At 42.6% G+C, this 23,448-nt stretch overlaps 1 protein-coding gene across 2 annotated transcripts in view; it reads right to left on the bottom strand.

Moving 5' to 3' along the window:
* PCNX2 (pecanex 2) overlaps positions 1-23,448 on the bottom strand; it is a 288,644-nt gene that overhangs the window by 264,867 nt on the left and 329 nt on the right. The gene's annotated exons all lie outside the window — the stretch shown is intronic.

Consider the following 23,448-nt stretch of genomic DNA (forward strand, 5'->3'; position numbering starts at 1 on the left):
AGTGGCCTGGAGAGATCAATACTCTGGCTGAGTGGGTCCTACCCATAAATAATGCTGGTGCCCAGTGAGGATAAACCACTTCTGAAGGCTTCTGTCTGCAGACATAAAGAAGGGTGCTCTTGGGGATTCAAACTTTACTGATGCCTATTTCATAAAGGAACCTCATCCATATACTTCCACAAACTAATTTTGCAGAAGGATTCTGGAAATGATTTTTTCATCTTAAAAAAAAGGAGGAAGCTGGAGCATGAGTCACACTTCCACGCTGATAAGCACATGTATCTCTTTCTGCCTACAAGTTACTTACCTAGCCTCAGCCACGACCTGATGGAGAACCAAGGACTCAAAAGAAAAAAATTTTTAATGTCTTCTGGGCAGTCAAAACACATCACTGTTACAGAGAAACTCCTCTCCACTCGTATGGTTTCCAGGAAAGGGAACTCTTCCCTCTACAGACTGGCCTCTTTGTGCTTCTAGCTCCTTCCTCAGTGATTCCTGTCCAGCATTTTGGGGAGCAGGAACCAGGCATGCTGTCCCCTCTCTCTCAGAACCCAGCCCTGATGGAGGAGGTGTGAGTCTGGGTGGCATCTCTCCGTATTACAAGGTTCCAGCACCAGTCCTGAGTCAAAGAGGCTCAATGCTTCCCACACGGCCCCTGAACAGCTAGATAAAGCTCCATGACTCTAGGGCTCACAATTAGGAAGTCTACCTACCTGCAGATAGAACACATTTCCAAATAATAGCTTAATTTGCAATAAGGGTAAGACCTGAATTCCGTCTCCTTGATTATTGTCTCCTTTGAGTGGCTCAGAAAAAAAAGAGGAGCTATTGATTGGACTGCCAAGTCTACGTACAAAGGTTATGACCTTGACTGGAAGGGTAGTCACTCAGAGCAACAGTTGGAAGCTTTGTGCTCTTAGTCTAGGCATAATTTATTTATGTGGCACATTAGATGCCTAATGGTATCCTAGCCCACCGCAGAAATTAGAAGGGGAAATGAGGAATGAGTACAAATGACCACAATAATGTAACAAGACATGTTAAATGACTGTGTACAATAGTTGAAAAAGTACCAAAAAAAAAAGCCCTATGAAAAATCAAGTCATTGAGTGGTCATTTTCTGAGACATAAGCATGTCCCAGTCATTCCCCGAGGACATCATTACAAAAACATAATAAGCTATCCAGGAGGACAATGATTAGGTTCAATGACATTCAATATCATATCAGAGAAGGCAGGAAATTGTAAAACTGTCAATGTGGTTAAAGTAAATTAAATTTTCCTGCTTTCAGGTTAAGCTTCAAGTAATTTAGCAAACATCTATACTCAGAGTATGTGGCCTAATGAATTAGGCATTAATCCGCTAAATGCAGCACACTGTCTCTGACACACATCCGCCATGTGCTCAAATGGTTCTCCGTGGGCCAGCGTGCTCCCTCTGGCTGTGAGGAAACGCCCCATGTGGGGATCTGTGCTCCGGGAAAGAGCCCCCTTCTTCATGTTTCTGGGAACCTAACCAGCTCTTGACTATTAGAAGATCCTAGGTTATTCTAAAAAGACAGGGCGCACTGAACAACTGTTGCCTTCTCTGCTTCAGAGCTAACAGAGAGCTCCCTCTTATTCATCCATTTTGTCAGACTAGGAGAGAAGAGCTTTGGCCATCCGACCATCTATTCCTCATCCATCTGTCCATCCATCCAGTCACTCAACAGACACATGTGGAGTGTTGTGTCAAGACAGTAGTTCCAACGGCTTCCCTCAGGTAGGATTTTTGAGTCCTACTGAAGTCAACCGTAACCTCCTTGGAAGAGGAAAAATCAGACCACAGGACAGAGAAGTACAATCATTTCTCCACATTTCTATACATGAAGGGACAGACAGGTTTTCAAATCCTAAATAACAGTTCATTACCTATCTCGTGACGCTCCACCATTATGAAAAAAACAACAAGAAACGCATTTAATACTGTCTCGGAAAAATCTGGAACTTGGGATTTTATCTTGAAACCAAAATGAGCTGCGCAGTCCTGTGGATACCGAGAATGCAGATGAGAGCTCCGGAAGGCAGACGTGTGAGAAGGCACGCAGGTGTTGGAAACTCCTGGCAGGATACCGGGGTGGGGAGGGGCTCTCCATGCAGCACCCTCAGAAGTAGGCCAGCCTTGCAAAAAAATGCTTGCTGAAAAATGGTGACATGAGTAGAATCAAGAACTCTGACTGGTTCTCAAAAGACAGCCCAGCAGTCCTCTATCTTGCCAAGGAACATGCATGAAAAGGAGACCATCACGTGTGCTCTTGGGTCTGCCACTTGACTGCTTCGGGGCCTGTCTGTCTGTTTTTCTGATGTGCTGTGGATTCTCTGAGCTCCTGGGCCGCCTCCTTTGTGTGCAGCTTGCATGAGAGAAATGCTGGGTATGGAAATGGCAAGTGTTTGACATTCACCAAGGCAGTGGCAAGGCAGGGCTGCAGGGACCAACAAGAGGGGAAAACACCCAAAGGCTGCAGAGGCCAACTGGAGACGGGCATGCAGAGGAGAACCTCTGTGGGCCTGAGTGCTGTGCAAACCATTTAGAAAGCTGGTGCCTGCAATTACTGACTCCTTTCTCTCTCCTCTTCTCATGAAGAATGTGTATGGTGGACAGCTTAGTCAATGGGTGCCCAGGACAGTCAAGAAATCTACATGTGTGTTTTCTCTTCCGTTTCAGATGGTCACAGTTTAAGAGGAGACATTTCATTTCCATGTCGAATGCACACTGAGCTACACTGGTTGAACCATCGGTAAACTCACTGAAGGCCAAGGGATGTCAATCTCCAGGCAGTGATAAGCTCAACCAGGAATCTCTACAGATAGTGAGTTTGAATATCATTGAGTATCAATGTCGTGTGTTTCCTAATAGAAAAGTGTGATTTCAGTTTTACAATGAGACTTTAGTAATGTGATTGCTTATCAAAATATAAACCATACCTGATCAATTCTCTATTTGATAGATAAATCTAAACTTACACCTTGATTTTTCATAAGGAATTTCAGATTCCTTTGTGTTTTTAAGTACTCTCAAAACCCAAATGACAGAGAAAATGTTTAGTGTCATGAAATTTCAAATGTTCCAGTTAATATTTAAATGTAATGAATTAAATACTGTATTTCTTAATTCTTAAGCAATAGTCTTCAAAATCAATTATACAAAAAGATTAAAATCAACCAGCAGTGCTGCTTTTTAAAGGGAATAGCAAGACAAAAATGAATTGAATTTATAAACTTTTTCTTGACACCCTCTGCTTCACAAACATGCAGAAGTCACAATGTTGTCTGAAGCACAGAAGAGGGGGTTGGTTCACAGCTCCAGGTGAGAGGCTGAGCTAGAAGGGGTCCCTGCACAGGCTCCAAGCCCACCTGCAGAGTCTGCACACCTTCCCTTGTTCTGCCTGCTTTTCAGCATACTAGGCAGAAACTGGACGTTGGTATACCTCAGGATCCTTGCCTTCTACTCAATGGCGAGTGTCTTTGGTTTGATTCTTCATAGCCCAGAGCTACCAAGGACCGCCCAGTGGGCTTCTGCTCCTTCCTGTGCAATGGTGTCTTTCAATCGAATGAAAGTTCTACGGGCATTTGAGGTCCAGCAATTTCTCATCATGCAACATGCTCAGCATGTCTGGCCCCCGCTCTTTAGATGCTACTGGGACATTTACTTGAAATGCCACTGTGATAAAATCATTGAGATGAACCTCAAAATGCTCCTTACAAAAACTGCCAGTGCTTCTCGGGGGCAGTTACTTCTCTCAATCTAGAACCATTGTGCCTACTTAACTGTAACATAGGGAGTAGATATTATCACGCTGCAGTGAGGGCCGCTAGAGCCATGGGCTTCACCCACTAATATCCTACAATGACCCACCTCATTCTTTCAGCCTAGAGCTACTCAAGCCCAGTACTACTGACATCTCGGGCTGAGCAGTTCTCTGTTGTGGGAGCTATCCTGGGCACCAGAGAATGTAGCGGCATCCCTGGCCTGGACACACCAGGCACCAGTAGCAACCCCTCCAGTGTGACAGCCCAGATCATCCCCCCACATCGCCAACTGTCCCTGGAGGGGGTACAGACATGACCTCCTCACTGAAAACCACTACTTAGCCCATCAATGTATATGTGACTACCTTGTACCAAACACAGAGATAGAAAAAACGTAGTCCCTGTACTCACAGAGTTCAAACTCAGGATAGATGAGGAGACGATTACAAGACAGAGCAGCAGGGGTGTCATTCTGGTCCACTGAATTGCATCTAACTCAGACTGAGAGGTGGGGGTAAGAGACCAAGGAGATGATTCCAGAACAAGCGGTCATCTGTGAAAACGTGAAGGACCCTGAGACAAGGCAGGCAGAAGGCACACTGCGCGGAAGCACTGAGCCTTCCAGGAAGGCACACGTTCCAGAATAAGACACATGGGGCACCCCAGTGAGAGCAGAGCGATAACACACAAAGAGTCTCACATACCACATGCCTGGGAATTCCATCACTACCATGAAGAAAGAGCGTAGAAGACTGTTGAAGCGCGGAAGCCAAAAGGTGCTGCCCGTAGTCTACAAGGCCATCAGAGTGCATGGCAGGCTGGTTGGAGAAGCAGCACTAGCCACGGGGAGACCAGACAGAGGTGGACTTACTTGGGGAGTTTAATGAAATCATCTGTGTGGATGCCCCCTGTGCAACACAAACTCTGAATTTCCACAAAAATCACGGCAAAAACTGCAAAGTGCAATCTATATAAACTATTATCTCTGCTCTCTTATATCAGCATGAGAAACTCCAAAGACATCCCTAAAAGAAACAACTGAGGCCACCAACATCAATGGCAGGACTGTTGGAATAAATGAATGATCTTGTAAGGGGACGACTGGGAAGGAGCCACCATATGGTAAAGTTGTCACATTTTTTTTTTAAATTTTAAAAAGTTCTTATTTATGGAAAACAGTATGGCAGTTCCTCCAAAAATTAAAAATAGGATAACCATATGACCCAGCTTCCACTTCAACCCAAAAGAAGTGAAAGCAAGGTCTCCCAGAGACTTCTGTGCACGCATGTTCACAGCAGCATTTATTCTTAACAGTAAGAGGAGAAGCAGCCCAGTGTCCCTCCGAAGATGAATAAACAAAATACAGTGTATATATAAGGTGAACTAAAGTTCAGCCTCAAAAAGGAAGGAAATTCTGATATATGTTGCAACACAGATGAATCTTGGGGACTTGCTTATGTTAAGGGAAATAAGGCAATCACGAAAAGACCCCCAGTACTCCATGATTAGACTTAAACGACGGATCCACAGTGATCAGATTCATAGAAGGGGAAAGTCATACGGTGGTTACCGGGGACTCAGTGGAGGGGACGTGGGGGTTGTTTAAGGAACACAGAGTTTCAGTTTTGCAAGATGAAAACGTTTTGGAGACCGTTTGCACGACCATGTGAATATGCTTAACACGACTGTACACTCAGAAATGATAAAGACGGTCGGGGCGCCTGGGTGGCTCAGTCGCTTAAGCATCTGCCTTCAGCTCAGGTCATGATCCCGGGATCCTGGGATCGAGCCCTACATCGGGCTCTCTGCTCTGCAGGGAGCCTGCTTCCTCCTCTCTCTCTCTCTGCCTGCCTCTCTGCCTACTTGTGATCTCTGTCTCTCAAATAAATAAATTTTAAAAAAAAATCTTTAAAGTTATGTGTGTCTTACAATTTTTAAAGTAACTATTATTTTATAGCACTTGAGATTATGTATGGCATTTTCCACCTGGGAAATAACACATGAGCTCCTTCTGCCTGAAGACAGCCACTCAGCGGGACCAACTCCTCAGAATGCCTGCTGATCCCCCCCAGAAGACCCCCTCAAGATCAAATTGCATCCACTCAAGTGTCCACTGCCCAGAGCAAGCTAGAGATAAAAGCCCCCGCGGAGTGAGCTGGACCACAGAAGGGGCCACGCTGCCTCCCTATTCTCTCAGCCTCTCACAGGCCTGTGCTGAAAGCGCACTCCGTGCAGATGCTGTGTCTGGTGCGGGGGAGGGAGCCGTGGACAAAACATGCAATGTCTGTCTTCAAGGAGCCTCTGTGATAGCACACACTAATTACAGCTAATTACAAAATTAATTTATTTTTGTCCAACAAGGGGACCTAGCCTAGTCGGGAGTACCAGGGAACAGTCCTGTATGAAACTGGCATTTAACTTGAGCACTGACGAATGAACTAGAGGTGACTTGGAGAGGTGCATGGGGGAGATTTCAGGCCATGGGGACAGCTGTAAAATCTTTAAAGCGGCCTCAGAGATGGGGAGCTCTGCGGAGCTGAGCCCTGGGGAGAGGCGGAAGAGAAAGGAGTGAGATGAAGATGAGAATTCAGGAAGAGGCGGAGGCCTGCCTGCTGCTGGGCCCCTTCAGGCCTGCTGCAGCCCTGCGGAGAAGCCCCTAGGGGCTGGCTTGCTCCTTTCCCTTCCTCTGCTCCCCAGTGCACCAGAAAGTCCCTCCCAAGCACCATTTTAACCACATCACTGCCCTGTGCAAACACCAACACTCAACTCTGCAGCACCACTTAAAATCCTTCCAAACCTTTTCACGGCAAGGCCCCCTTGAGCCTCTAGGTATGTGCTCTGGTGTCCTCTACTGAATGCAAAACCCCAGACCAACCTGGCCTCTAAGAGTAAACTGCCTAGATGATGAGATGAGATGAACACGCATCAGGGAGCATACAAACGATGCAGACTAGCACACAACTGACGGGCTCGCTCAAGTCAACTGTCCTACCTGAGCGTGAGGCTGCCCACTTAGGGGCAGTGGAGGAAATCTTAGAGAAGGGGAGCTGTTGTCAAGGGCCTCACGGGGAAGCTAGGCTTTGAGCATGATGCTGGAAAATGATAACACAAGACATGGAGCAGGAGTCTAGGGAAGGGTGGGTGCCAGGCACATTCCATTAGCACAGTCGCAACAGGCAAAGCTATCAGAGTGGCCTGACTCTCAAGGGAGAGAGAAGATAATGAACTACAGAGCTGGATTGAAGAGAGAAGGGGGAAATGAAGCCACACAGAGAACACGAAGATGCAATGAATGACAAGTGCAGGAGGAAGAAGGCAGCATATACCCTTCTTTGCAACACCACTGGTTACTTTTACCATTCTTTATTGATCAGTTGGTTAGTGAATGGTTTAGTGTACACTGTGTGTTAAGCACTCTGATTTCCAAATCAGCTCTGATTTGTGCCACTCACAGAAGGCTATCTCACTTTTATGCACTCTCCTTCCCAGTCTTTATAAATTCCTTGAATGCAAGGGCTGTGTATCTCTTCATACATCCTGCAGTGCCTGACCCAGTCAGCACCGTGCCCTCTCTTGGCTTCAGCAGTTATGCCAGGCCCTGGTCTCCCTCAGGTTCAAGGCTCTCAAACAATGCCAAGGACAAACTGTGCTTTCCTCAGGAGCTGACAAAGCCAAGTGCTGGGAGAAGTCACAAGAAGTAGCTGACTCACGGTAAGCTGCTGGGGCTTCCACCCCGGGCTGCCTTAAGACCCCCTGAGATGACTAGTATAGGGTGGAGGGAGAAAGAATCCTGCAGCAGAGAGAGCACATGAAGGAGACCACGACCTTGAGAAGCAACTTACTCCCACGATGGAAAGGGGCACATGGGCCCCCATCTCATGAGTCAGAGAGAGAAAGAATTCTTAAAGGATTGTGCCTGTGGTGGGAGTATGGGGTACACTTCTGTGAGATGGGGTGGAGAGATCTAAGAACTGAAGGTTTTCTGACAACCAAGGGATATGAATAGGATTGTATGTTTTTTCTTTGGTGTTAACCCTGCTTCTCCATTCATCTGCGGATGGACACATGGACACCCCCCACTCTTTTCCTTTCTGGAGCCAACCACAGCCCAGCTGCAGCTCCAGGAGAAAGTCTTGCTAACAGAGCAGTTGATCGAGGTAGTAGGGATGAGCCTTTCAGCATCCTGTATTGCTTCCATATTCCATCACTGATGTCTGGTCCTCCAATAGGGTCATCCCACTCCTAAATACATACCATGGATGCTCAAATGGACTCATCTTGGATGGGAACCTACAAATTTGCCCCCATAGCCTTTTAACATAACTTCAGTATTTTTCAATAGCTGCTTTGACTTTGGACTCCTCTTCTACGTTTTCTGGCCCAGATCTGGGATGGGGCATTTCTCCAAAGAGCCTTTGTTCCTTCTGGAAGGAAATGGCATTTAGAGCCCAGAATCTGAGTGTGGGATTTGCACATTCTTATTGAGTTATTGTTGCTTTAGGTGTTTTAATAGAGCTAAAAAATACATTTTTTTTAATTTGACAGACAGAGATCACAAGTAGGCAGAGAGGCAGGCAGGGAGAGAAGGGAAGCAGGCTCCCTGCTGAGCAGAGAGCCCAATGAGGGACTTGATCCCAGGACCCTAGGATCATGATCCAAGCCAAAGGCAGAGGCTTTAACTCACTGAGCCACCCAGGCACCCCCAAAAATACATATTCTTCAAGGAAAAAAAAAAAAATCATGATTTCAGTTGGGTATTTCCAGTTCAAATGAAAGATGACAAGGATCTATGTAACTTCTGGGATTTGATTTATATGTTTCCTTTCATTGTCAAAATTGTGATTCCTCAAAATAATAACATGATTTCTTATTTTCTTTACATATATATATATATATATATATATATCATAAAATTTCAAAATAATAATATAAAATTTTATGAGGGCAGTAAGAAAACTAAAGTCAATTTAAGATTTCTTTGTAGTTGTTTTGTCTTTAGATTATACCCCTAGGCTTTGAAGCTCTGTGTTTATTTTCTTAATGATTTTATTTATTTATTTGAGAGAGAGAGACAGCAGATCAAGAGAAAGAGCATGAGCGGGGGTGAAGGGTGGGGGTGGGGAGATGCAGACTCCCCACTGAGCAGAGAACCAAATGTGGGGCTCGATCCCAGGACCTGAGTCCATGACCCGAGCTGAAGGCAAACCCTTAACCGACTGACTCACGCAGGGTCCCCAGAAGTTCTGTGTTTAAAGTCATTTAAAATATTTTTTGAGTGAGCCACCAAATTAGGAAACAAGTTCATTTCTTATTGCTAGCTCTGTTGCCTTCCCCCATTCTTTCCCTCAGCTTATTTTTTATCAATTTTTAAAAATTTATTCTTTTATTGTGTCTTCTATACGTACGTCCTTATGTGGAACATAAGCAGCTGGATACATGCTTCATATTTCCCTCCTCCTTTCTAGTCTATACATAGCTTCTACTATTTTTTTTTCCCCACAAGAGTGGGTCCTGGAGATCATTTTTACAGCAGCCTACTTCCTCAACCACGTTCTTCTAACTGCACAGCACTCTGCTATGTGGACATACCAGAATTCATCAGCCAGCTCCGTATCAATAGAGATCTGTGTCTAGTCCTTTGCTATAACAAATAGTGCTCTGGTGACTCACCTTGTACATAGGTGCCTCTAAATTCTTGAGAATGGCTGTTTATTTAAAATACATTAAGTGGGGATGCTTGGGTGGTTCACTGACTCATGATTTCAGCTCAGGTCATGATCTCAGGAGCTTGAGATCAAGTCCCACATCGGGCTCCCCACCCCAGCAGGGAGTCTGCTTGAGATTCTCTTTCTCTCTTTCTCTCTCTCTCTCTGGCCCTCCACCCACTCATGCATGGTCTCTCTCTCTCTCTCTCTCAAAAAATTAATTAATTAATTATTTTTAAAGTGCATTAGGTGCTATCTTTTAAATATCTGCTATCTAGACATTCCAAAATCACATTATTTTAACATGTACTCTTTGGATTATTAGTAAAATAATCATTCACATGCTTATGGGTTATATATGTATGTACCTAGGTATATTTCTATGTGTCAACTCTCTGTTTGTGTCCCTTTAAGGTGTTTATATTTTCTTTCTTTATTCTTACTTATTCCTAAGAGTCATGCAAGGGTAATAAGTTCCATGAGGACAACAGCCAGATCCAACTTGTTCTCCACTATACTCCCAACACCCAGCCTGGTATCCAGCAAATAGTTACTCAAAAATATTAGTGAATAAATCAATATTTATGATAGTATTGTATGTCTATATGTTTTAAATTTTTCTCATTTTCACAATTTTGCAACTTGGGGAAGTTATTTAGCCTCTCTAAATCTGTTTTTTCTGTGAGATGGGAATAATAGTTCTTAACAGGTTGTTAATTATTTTATTCATATGTTTTCCAAAATGTAATAAGCACTCAAATGTTAGTGTCACTTATCATCACCACCATCATCATCCTTATCTATGCATCATTAATCAAACCATGGAATAAAAAGTTCAGATAAAATGTTTCACAATAGGAGCCTTTGGGTGGTTCAGTGGGTTAAGCCTCTGCCTATGGCTCAGGTCATGATCTCAGGGTCCTGGGATCAAGCCCCGCATCTGGATCTCTGCTAGGCAGGGAGCCTGCTTCCCCCTCTCTCTCTGCCTGCCTCTCTGCCTACTTGTGATCTCTCTGTCAAATAAATGAATAAATCTTAAAAAAAAAAAAAGGATGTTTCATGATAGAGAAAAGGGCAACAGAGCAAATGTTTTTATTATCTGTGTAGACAGTCGGGAGTATTAATAATAATCAATATTATTATTGTATTATATTATAATATATTATAATAATATATCATACATCATTTATATATTATTGTAAAATATCTATATTTTATAATATAATATTATATCAATCAAAAAATAATTATGAAATAAGCCAAGACAGTTGTTTTCTAGAGAAAATATTTGTGTCAGAGATATTTCCTATAGTCAGGGATTTTCATTCTCCCCTGATTATCTAGAATCTAGTTGCCATCTTGAAAGGAAGAAGATGTTATTAAAAGACGAGGGAGACCAAAGGCAAATGAGCACTGGTTCTCTTGTTTTTTTTTTTTTTTTTTTTTTTTTTTTGAGATGATAAAGATTTTGAGGGAAGGAACTAAACCATCTACGGGATCCAATATAAAAAAAAATTACTCAGGTCCCTCATAGTCTAAAACTTCCATATTTAAGATCAATCAATATCAATAAAAGAGTTAAAATTATTTTCATTTGAGCCAATGGTCTTCTTAAAGTACAAGTTTCCCATGATGTGGGAAAAGTATATAATTATTACACAAATGCCACCAAAAAACATGTAATTGTCACATAAATAGTTAAACAAAGGTTATCTTGGAAACAACAGCAAATTTGAACTTCAAGGAAATCCAACACAAAGAATAACGTCAGGGTTTTCAAACCCCATGTTTAATCATCTGGATCCTGGCTGCAATGTTGCAGTGAGTATACTGAAATAAGCCTGACCACAAACTGTATATGCACTATCAAAACTGTGTCTTTTCTTACCAAGTTAGATTCCCTTAGTGGAAAGAGAGAGTGTGTATAAAGCACCACACCAGCAGCAGAGGAGAAGTCAGATTGCATCTCCACCCTCCTGCAGTTAGTGGAGGGATAAGCCTCTCTTGAATCCAAACTTCTCCCCAGATATTGTGCCATTTCTCTGCTCCCCGCACGACAGAACCGTCCTCACCAGCTGTCTGCACTCCACCTCCCACTGTCTCTGAAAGGCACAGCAATCTGGCTTCAACTCCCGAGCACGCCACTGAGAATATTCTTGTCAATGTCTGTAAAGGGAAACATTTAATGCAAGATGCCATGGTCTCCAGTTTTTCCCTTGACTCACCCATACCACCTGTTTGCCCTACGTCTACAAAGAGCTCCTTGGACCTCACCTTCTGAAATGTAATAAGCTCCCAAATGTTAGTATTACTTGTCCCATCACCATCACCATCATCTACGCATTGTTCATCAATACCACAGAATAATAAACTCAGATATGGTGTTTTGAGAAGAAGCAGGGAACAACAAGGCAGACGTTTTTACTGCCTGCAGAGAGAGGTGAAGAGTTGCAGATCAAATCTTCCCTCTTTCTCCACATCTTCTCTAGGAGCTCTCACTAGTCCCTTGATAGTAAATAGAATCTCTACATGGATGATTTTCAAATTCTAATCTCTAGCTACTCTTGCTTCCTGTATCTGACTATCTACTCAACATCTACATCTGACTATCTGTTCAACATCTCCACTGTGATATCTAGAAGGAAACTCCAAATTAATATGTGTGAAATTAGATGTCTGGTTTCCCTGCTCTTCCCACCGACTGTCCTCTCCGACCTCTCCCACCTTCGGCAATGGAAGCTCATACAGCTGCTGCTCAGACCAGATTACCCTGATTCCTCCCTCATCCTCACTCTTCCAACCCCAAATGAGCGTATCACTGAATCTTATGAAAATACAATTCAAGTGCCTCCCTCTTAATGCCACCACCGTCTCTTGGCTAAGCCACTAAAAAAGCCTCTGAATGTCCCCTTCTATTTCTGCTTTTTCTCTAATCTACCTTCCACCCAGCAGCCAGAGAAAATTTCTTATAAACTAAAACAACATATCTTTGAAATGTGTTTTCTGAACCACGTTAAGATTTTATACTTACAAAAATTATTAAATCAACAAGGATGAAGGGAAAACACTTAAATTATAAATTCACAAATGGACCTAAACATACATCAATCTGACAATGTACTTACGAAAACAAATCAAATATAGAAGTAAAGAATGACTCCCATACAAATATCAAATCATTGTGTGGTACACCTGAAACTAACACAATTTTAAATCCCAATTAAAACATTCTTTCAAATAATTAATCCAACTAACTTTATTTTTTTAAAGACTGTTTAAGAGAGAGAGTGAGCGCATGTGCACACGCATGTGCGTGAGTGGGGGAGGGGCAGAGGGACAAGTCGACTCCCCATTGAGTGGGAGCCCAACACTGGGCTGGATCCCAAGACCCTGAGGTCATGACCTGAGCCTGAGTCAGACTTAACCTACTGAGCCACCCATCCAAATAACTTTAGAACACAACACTCTCGTAACACACTACTGGTATATTCTTCAACAATAATAATTAAAAGCTCAGAGCAATTTTGCACTTTACTGAAAGATTTTATTTTCATAGCGGTATGGGAGTAGTACTTTCTGTGAATATTTCGAGATGGAAAAAAATTAAATTTTTGGCAACTTGAGTTCTCCTTGTGGGAAAAAGTACAAATGTGTAAGGAGTAAAGGAGAGGAAGAATCCTTTGACTTGTATCAGATTAAAGGTTTCAGAATAAAGTCTCAATAGACAGATGGATACAGAGATAGATAGATGGATAGTCAGACAGATAAGCTCCCTCAGCTGTCTACTAAAAGGATCCCAAAGTAAAGACAATCCAGTAGTAATGAACACAAATACTGCTGCCTTCAATCTTGTTTCCAAATGCCGTTGCCCACTAAAATGATTCAGCCTCCTTAGAAAAACAGCTATTTTTCCCAGGGCTAGGATGGCAAAAGTCTAAGCCTGGCTATTTTGCTGAGCCAGAAAACAAGAAAGTACTCAGAACCTGCTGGGGACGCATCCAAAGTTTGCAGAAACTGCTGCAAGAAAGTCCCACTTGCCAAATTATGTGTAATTTGAGTATCAAAAAGAATGATCATAGGAACAGATTTTAACCCATTGAATTAAAAAAACATGAGTCTAGGAGCTCTACCAAGCACAACAAAACTACCAGGACGGGGTCGGGGGGGGGGGGCTTTTCTTTACAGAAGAAAACCAATAAATAGAAAATCACTGTTTTGCAACCACCATTGCAATAATTATTTTAGGCAAGAATCAAAGCAGGTTACCACCACTGAGTGAAAGATTTGAGTGAATACAATAATATATACTGCCTCTAGATTTCTCCTCACAGATTACTTATTAAATACAAAAGAACAAATAGGAACCTTTATAATAGATTAATGTAGGTTACACCCCCTTAACCAGTGACCAGACTTACCAGCACTAACAGTCATAAGATGATATCACGTGTCTGTGATGTTATGCATGACAAGGATATATTACTTATGCAGATTTCATGCCAAAGAAAGCATAATCACACATCTAATCTCAAGGAAATGATCCAAAATATCCAAATTAAGGAACAGTCTGCAAAACATCTTTCAATGCCATAAAAGAAAACAGAAAGGTTTGAAGAGCTCCTTCTAGAATACAATGCAATTTAGAGACATGACAACTAGAAGCAATGTATGACCCTTGATTAAATCCTGGAAACAGAAAAACAAAACAAAAAAAGCTCCAGCTAGGCAGGGCATTATTGGGAAAACAGAAAACTGGACGGGAATTATACATTAGACAACATTAGATTAATAAAATTTTTTTGCACATGATAATTATGTGGGAGAATGTCTTTCCCCTTAAGATATACCTGCTGACATTTTTTAGGGAGAAAGTGTCCTTTTTTAAAGAAATATTTTCTTAATTCATTTATTTAAGAGAGGGAGAGAAAGGGCAGAGGAAGAGGGAAAGAATCCTCAAACCCCCCACTAAGCACAAAGCCCACCACTGGCTCCATCCCTGGACTCGGACCATGACCGGAGCTGAAATTAAGAGTCGGAGGCTGAATCAACTGAGTCATCCAGGAACCCCAGGAGAGTCTGATGCCTGCAACTCATTCTGAAATGATACAGTGGAATCAAAAAAACATATAAATACACTAAGAGAATGATGAAAGGAATGTGGCAAATTATTAAGAACTGGTGAATCTAAGTGAAGGGCATATAGTATCCATTCAGTGTTTTTGCAACTTTTTTGTGCACAGAAGCTTTCAAAGATAAAATGTAGGCAATAAAAAAGAAGGGGAGGTGAACCATGAGAGACGATGGACTCTGAAAAATAATCTGAGGGGTTTGAAGTGGCGGGGGCGGAAGGTTGGGGGCACCAGGTGGTGGGTATTATAGAGGGCACGGATTGCATGGAGCACTGGGTGTGGAGCAAAAATAATGAATACTGTTATGCTGAAAATGAATAAAAAATAAATTTAAAAAAAGATGGATAGCATGAAAAAAAAAGTAATATCCTACTTCAAATTTGACCAAAAACCTGAAAGAAAACAAAAAACAAAAAAACAGCATCCATGTGTCTCACTATATTGAGAATTTGATCCCAATTCCTCGCCGTCTACCCAGTTTTTTGCATGGCTAAGTCCGTAGGCATTTGTCGGGTCTCAGATCAGAAGCCATTTCCTCTGGGAAACCTTCCCTAAAGACAAAAGCCAAGATGGGGTCTTCCATCTTCACTATACAGCACTTTGTGCTTCTCGTATAACAACTGTCATTATTTTATTTATGCCTGTTTGCCTTTATCTGCCGACTTCATGAGGAGAGATCCCGATCTATCTTTTGTCTGCTGTCTCCCCAGTACCCCTCAGAACATCTGGCCCTTTGTTTGCTGGCATAGATATAAGTGCTGCCCAACAAATATATCCAGTTCCTCCCTGGACACAGGGTACGACTGCACTTTCCTCTCCTTTTGGAGTTAGGTGTGACCATGCAACTTGCCCTGAAAAAGAAGTCTGAGTGCAGAGGTATTTGCCATTTCCAGGCAGGATCTTCAAGAGTGACTGCAACGACAATGGCCAGGGTGGGGATGAGGGGTAGAAGACCCGTAGCCAACCCAAAATGGAGATTCTATTAGCCAAGGTGCCTATATGCCTGCAGTGAGCAGGACCCCCAGCTAACCATGCCTCCCACCCCCTACTGATCATGTTGGACATATAATAGAATGAAAAATTCTAAATTCAAAAGTCAAAAAATTCTAAAGTCAAAGACATTTTAAGATTATTTCTTAGATCAGCACAAACTAGCACATCCAGACTGACGTATATATGTTCAAATATTCAATGAAACTCAATACAAATAGCCAAATATTCACATTAGGGTAAAGGTCATATGAAAATCTAAGTATCCTTCCCAGGAGATAGGTCAAATAAATCACCCTTTACTCGTACCTCTTTATGTATTGATGTCTGAGATGTTCCATAAAGTGGAAAAATAAAAATACATATACAAATGACTGCATATGTTTATAACAAAATTTTCACTTGGACGTGTTGACAAAAAGCCAAGATGGGATAAAAATTGGATTCCAACCAACTTCTGGTAAAACCACATCTACAAACTTCTAAATGGGTTATGAAAGTGAATTAGAATACTCTGAAATCTCTCACCGAAAATGGAGATGCAGTATAGGCCAGAGAGAGAGGACTTGTGAAGGGTTTTGGAGGGGACCAATGGTATTCAGTGAGTCCTATGCACCTGCCCCAATCAAGACAGCAACACTGCCGTGGGACCACTCAGAGATTCACTATGAGTCCCCCCAGTTTGAGAGGGAAGTGAGAAGGAGAATGTGAATGGAGTATGACTCCTGCAGAAGCCACTTTGGTGAACTGCCAATTCTGAGAAACCGTGTCCTGTAAGGGACAGAGTGCTGGCAAGGAGAACAGGGTCTCCAAAGAACCTGGGGAAGGCCTTGCCAGAGAGGTGCAGCAGGGAACCCGTGCCAGACTTCTAGAGCCCAGAGTCAGCTTAGCATTGTGCCAATCAACAAAGAACTTTCCAGCTCATCAAGACTAAAAGCATCAGAAACATCAACCAACATGTGAGGGAAGGGGAGAATGGGACCCAGTGTACCATCCTTAGTGAATGGTTGTAGCTTTGATCACCATACAGAATGGGACATTCTGAAATCTCAGTCTAGTCTGTGTTTTGTTCCTTAAAACATCTCTATGACTTTTATTACTTGTGAGCTGAGTCCTGGGGCTTGTGCATGCTTTTATCCGGGAGCAGGAAAAAAACCCTTAATCGAGAGCAAACCATAAGGGCAACAGAGGACTAATAAGGCTGCTTTATGGTTCAGCCCAGTACCCCCACACCAAACTTCACCCCCCACCACCGTGGATAAAATATCCTTGGAACACACACAAGAGCCCATATGCGGTGCTGGCCTCTCAGATGAGATACTAAAGACAAGGGGGAAGTTAACTTTTCTCCAGATGGTCTTTTGCACATCTTCGGAGTTTGTACCTCTCCATGCCCACATGCAGGATGTAGACGCCCATGTTGTGAAGTGACCTTATCAGGTGGCTGGGCCGGCTGGTATGAGCACCGGCTGCTGGGACTGTCCCTCGGGTTAGGTCACAACTGGCCGCGCGCCCTGATGCAGGTCAGCCACCCTCTCTGTGCCAATGACATCAACCGTAACATGGGAATCATAGCAGTGGCTCTCTGGGTTGTGAGGATGAGGTAGCTGAGGGCCTGCAGAGCTCTTAGGAGAGGGCCTGCCCTGTATGTGTTTGGAGAGCATCGGCTGTTGCTATTGCCTAGTTTATAATAATAATACAATAAACGTTAAAGGGGAAAGATTTATCAGAAAACAAGGGGAAAATCTGAGTACCACTAAGAACTGTTTTTTCTTCCATGTTTTTCTTCCATGGGATGCGGAAAAGAGATCCAGACAGGATAAAGTGGTTAAACCTTCAAAGTAACCATCTGAGAGACCAAGAGGTTAAAATCAGGAAAACAATCATTACTTACCAAGTGTCAACTTCCCTGCAAGCAAACAAACAAACAAAAAACAAACAAAAACCCAAAAACCAAAACAGAACAAAAACCCATCAAGGGTATTAAAGTATTAGACATCACAATCGGAAAAACTAACAGTACCTCTGAGGAGGCAGCATCCAAATATAACTAGTTACTAATTGGGAGAAATCTCAAAAAGCTCCAAGGGAAGTGGGGGTGGGTTGGGAGACATAAATTTAACCGCCAGAAAATTAGTCATGAACTTGAAATACTAGAACAGAAAGAGAGGGGTAAAGAGCACTATTTTTGGACGGTGCTCCAGAGGCTGACATCCCAGGGCCAGGCAAGTGCTGGTTCCATTGCCACAGACACAAAATGTAACCTGCCCACAACACCCATGTGGTTAAGTGGCAGGAGACGAGGGTGAGCAGGAGGAATTCTGCAGAAGGGTGGCGATCATCAGCCAAGGGGTTATGACCTTGGAGAGGTCGAAGATGACTGCCCTGGGATACCCCACGGACGGATGGACACCCCTAGTGAAAGAGCTGGCCCCAGGAAGGTAAAGTCCTCACGGAGCCAAGACTGTGCACACACAGTCCCAAGAGCCACCTGGAACAGCCAAAAAAAAAAAAAGATTTTATTTATTTATTTGACAGACAGAGATCACAAGCAGGCAGAGAGAGAGGGCAGGGAAGCAGCTCCCTGCTGAGCAGAGAGCCCGATGCAGGGCTCGATCCCAGGACCCTGAGATCATGACCTGAGCCAAAGGCAGAGGCTTAACCCACTGAACCACCCAGGCGCCCCATGGAACAGCAGAATTTTAAAGAGAACTGCATGGGATGGCGTTGAGCCCAAATCTAGAAGACTTGGATCTGCACCTCTCCCGAGGCCCAGGGCCAGGAAAGAAGGCCTTTAAGCATCTGCAAGTTACAGCTGCTTTACCTCCAACCCTTGTCTGTTGTAGACAGGCGAGGGCAGAAGGAAGGAGGCTCAGACATGCAAGTAAGTTATGGAAAAATACAAAGGGTCAGGTGAGAATAAATAAACCCCCAAAAGTCAAAGGACCAGATAACAAGCTTCTCAGAGTCAAAAGAGAGATAGTATGGCCCCTGTGATTCCACAGCACAAAAAGCCTTCTTTATGGAAAAATTGAATATATTAATACTAAGACTCACAAGGATGAGAGGTAACGTTTTGGGGACAGCAGCATGGGAAGTACATGTAACATGGTGACAATGACCAAGCAGACCCAGCCAGGCCTGCCACATAAGGCTGTGCAGTTTGCGTTTTGCACAAAGGCTTCCTCCATCTGATAGGGTCAAATGGTGGCTGAGGTCTGGTCCCCAAGTCCCGAGCCAGGAAAGGGTCACTTCTGGAAAACACCAACTTTTCATAATTCATGCAAATGCATCTTAGATGTTAGAAGTGGGAGTGGAAGGAGGGGTACAAAGAAATGCAAAACCTAAGGAAAAACTGTTATGTACGCAAATGGAGAACTGGCTACAGACTATAAGGGCAGAGTGGTTGACCAGTTGTAACAGCTCGCATGCATGGAGTGGTTACTTTTTGTCTAGTGCTACACTGGCACAAGATAGGTAATCCCGTTTGATAATTACAGCAACTGGAAATGAAGTGGTTCCTATCAAAGGAAGATTCTAACACTAAATCAAAAAGCAGAACTGGAAACAGAGCTAAAGTCTAGCTAAAACAAAAGAAAATGAGGGGCGCCTGGGTGGCTCAGTGCGTTAAGCATCTGCCTTCAGCTCAGGTCATGATTCCAGGGTCCTGGGATCAAGACCTGTGTCAGGCTCCCTGCTCAGCACTCAGCACAGGAGCCTGCCTCTCCCTCTCCCACTCTCCCTGCCTCTGTGCTCACACACTGTCTCTGTCAAATAAATAATAAAACCTTTTTTAAAAAGAAAGGGAAAAAAGGCAACATAAAACTAGAGTCACAAGATAAAAGACAGGCTTTCTGTGAAAATCAAATATAATTTTGCCCTGCAAGGGGTCTTGAAAAATACCAAGTTACCACCCCATTTTTTCCACTACTCAACTCTCCGTCTGCTCAGGGCAATCATACTGCCACCAGGACAATGAGAATGCCACTTTATGTGCACCTACTGTTTGAGGGTGTTCACATGCTCTCACGTGTATGAATCTGACAGCACAGCGTTGTGCGAAGGCCAAGAACTCAGTTACAACAGGACCTCAACTAAAATTCTGGATTTTACCCCCTTGTCTAGATGACCTTGGGCAAGAAACCCACTCCTTCTGGATTTCAGTTGCTAAATCTCTAAAATGAAACCCACACTCCCCATTTTACAGATGCTAAAACTGAGGCATGCGGAAGGAGGTAATGGATAGCTGGTAGAGCAGGGATGCCTTTTGACACGAGCCAATTCTGTCAGAACTGACACGGGGTCAGAATCATGCCCGTGGTGTTCCTGTCCTAAAGCCCATATGAATTTCCGTTCATTGTCTCGAAAAAAATTAGGACAAGAACATGTGTAATAAGTGAACATTTAAGTGTCTCTAATGACAAATGCATCTTTTAGTTTGTCCAAAAGAAAATGACACTGATAATAAATCAAAGTAGAACTCTTTTCCAAATTATCCAAATTGGCTTAATGCTTTTAGTTCATCATTTCCCAAAAATATGTAAATACTTTGTAACTACTAATAAATAATGTTTTATTTATTCCACATTACTCATGAGGTCCAAGTAAACTCTAGGGCTCAGAGATAAGTCTGTCTCAATAATTAATAATGAAGTTATAATTTACATACTCAAAGTCCCCTTTAAATTAAAAGGCGGGTTTTCCCTACAGTAGAACCATATTGATTAAACATGTTTAAACTCAAATTGTGCAAAAACCAGAAAAATCCAGGGCCCCTTAAATAACAGAACTTCAAGTAAGTCTTTGCTATCAGTGAGCAGCCAGGTAGTTTTTTTGAACTAAGTTCCTGTAAGCAGAACAAACTAAAGAGATTTTAACAATTAGAGTCAAGCACTGAAGTTCAGAAGATAGTTAAACATCAGGACCTAGAGAACAGAAGCCTCCCCTGGAGAAGGAGGGTCTTTTATGACTGAAGTCACTTTCAGAGACCAGAAAACCAGAAACATAAAAGGCTAACTTGCATTTTTGGGAAGATATATTAAAAAGTAGCATAACAGCACTCCCATAAAAATATTCTGTAATACTTGAAAGGACACTGGCAGAAAGATACAAAAATTTTGGCATATCTCATTTGATCCAAAAAATCCAATATAAGAGTAAAATCATTTAAGCTATTGGCTTTTTACTTGCTAAACTCTTCAGATGCACAAAAAAAATTATTTTTAAATAGCCTGAAAAAGAAATTTAACTAAGGACAATTTCCTATTCACAAATTCAAGTCAGAAATCAAGCTACTCAATAAAGCATAATTAGATAGAAATTAAGGGTTCTGATCACATGCATATATCAAATCTCAAAAGGAGTTTACATTTAAAAAATGAGCCCATATGTCCAAAAAAAATCTGTAGGACTATATATTAAATGCTAATATGGTTGTTGCTGAGATGTGCGGAATATATATTGCTTTCACGACCAGAAATACTCAAAATACATACTGAGATGGACAATATAATGCTGATGGAACAGAAAGACAGATGCAGGTTGATTTTATTTGTACCAGTTTATTGTCTATGAGATCAGTGTTGACCAAATGCAGGGCACTTCGCTAGATGCAACAAGAAAAACCAAGATGAATCAACAAAATCAAAACCCCTGCTCTCAAAAAGCTCCTGATCTAGGAGGAGAGGTAAATACAGGTTCCAGCAATGAAGTACAGAGCATTTACAAACAAAATGTGCTTTTGTGCTAACAGCAAATACAGAATGATAGAAGGGCAAGAGAGAAGAGAAATTAATTTTAGCTGAATGGAAATCAGGAGAGCTGAGACAGAGTAGGATGGACAGATTCTGGCAAGTGAGTGATGAGAGAAGAGGGCAAAAAAAAAAAAAAAAAAAAAAAAGCCCAGTTTCTACTGAGCAGTCACTATGTGCCTGTTACTGAGAAGTACCTTCATTCATTCATTCAATCAGCTATTCATTCATTCACCCAATCAACCTTCATATTTGCCCTAGAAGGAGGTACTCTCATCCCTGCTTTACAAACCAGGAAGCGGAAGCTCGCTCAAGCTCACATCACTAGGAAGCAGAAGAACCAGGGCTGAACCCAACCCTGTGTTCCTCACTACTCAGCTATGCTGCCCCTCTAGGCTAAGAGAAAACACCAAGACCTGTAGGTCAGGAAAAAATAATGAACAAGGTCATAGAAGAAGAAGGAAACTTACATTTACTGAAGGTTTATATGGGTCAGCTTCTCTGTCTTCATACCTTTTATATGAAAATTTATTTATTTTTCCTGTGATATGATCATTATCACACCCATTTTAAGGCTGAGAAAACTGAGGTTTGGATAGGTCAAACATCAGGCCAAACAGGTACTATGAACCAAAACAGAAATTTAAACCAAGTCTGAGAGTCCAATCCTGGGACAACCAGTCAGATGAATAAAAGTGTCTCAGTTAAGTCCCAAAACAGTTCTGTACATGTGGTAATATTATTTTTCTCATTTTACAGCTAAGGAAATGAAAATTAAGATGAGGTAAGTAACTTCTCCAAGGTCACAGAACTGGTAAGAGGTGAACCCAAAGTTTAAGCCAGGTAGCCTGATTTCAGAGCCAGAATTCTGACCCTCTGGATAAAATGCAGAAAGAGTAAACACGAGGGGAGCCTGCGTGGCTCAGAGGGTTAAGCCTCTGCCTTCGGCTTGGCTTAGGTCATGATCTCAGGGTTTTGAGATCGAGCCCCATATCGGTCTCTCTGCTCAGTGGGGAGCCTGCTTCCCCCTACCCCTGCCTGCCTCTCTGCCTACTTGTAATCTCTGTCTATCAAATAAATAAATAAAGTCTTAAAAAGAAAGAAAGAAAGAGAAACGGCAAACTTGGAAGTCATCAGCTATGCAAACTTACTGAAGATTTTCCTCTGGGAGAACATGATTAAATTACATTTTAGGAATAAAGTCCTTTAAGAAACTTATCAAAATTAGATTCTTGACACATAACATGTAATAAGACCTGGAGCACCTTACCTTTACAGCTTCTCAAATAAGCAGTTAGGTGTATTTCATTTACCCAAGAAGGTCATCGCTGTAGTTATTCTGCAAGTATGGGGAGGGTTATGGTAACCCTCTTAAAGTGTCAAGCCCCAACTAGGTACTGCAATACTTGACATAAACTACATTAGATTTACACATTATTATTTCTATCTATAGATCCCTTTACATAGTGGTGTAGAAATTGGAAGTTAAGTAATTGATCATTGAACCTGCCTTCTCAAAGCAAAGCAGGAAGAGAGGGGAGGGGGGCAAAATCCACAACTGAAATAGGTTTGCTTTTCACAATTCATTTTGCATTCTGACCCGCATGCCCAGCTAACCAGCCAGGAGGCCTAGGATTTTCCACCTCCAAAACAGGTTCAACCTCCCCCAGCGACAAGCAGCCTGACTCATCCTAACAGCCAGCATCAATTCTTAATGAGCCCCAGAGCTCCCCAAGCCCTTTCTACTTTTCCTGCCTGAGAGTCCCTGGCCCCCTTTCCCTCTGCCCCAAATTCCCCAAGACCTTCCTCATTTCACCTCTCTTCTTTTAACCTGAGGTATAACTGACACGCAGAGTGATATGAGTTTGTGGTGCATAACACAGTGATTCGACATTTGTACACAGTGTGAAATGGTCCTCGCGGAAAGTCCAGCCACCGTCTGTCACCGCACAAAGTTAACACGACATTACTGACTGTGTGCCCCACGCTGTCCGTGGCATCCCCGGGACTCCTGTATCTTACAACACTACGTTTACACTTCTGGACCCCACCCCTTAAGAACGGCCGCCAGCCCCTTCCATCAGG

Source organism: Mustela erminea, chromosome 14, assembly GCF_009829155.1.
Source record: "Mustela erminea isolate mMusErm1 chromosome 14, mMusErm1.Pri, whole genome shotgun sequence".
Taxonomy (NCBI): domain Eukaryota; kingdom Metazoa; phylum Chordata; class Mammalia; order Carnivora; family Mustelidae; genus Mustela; species Mustela erminea.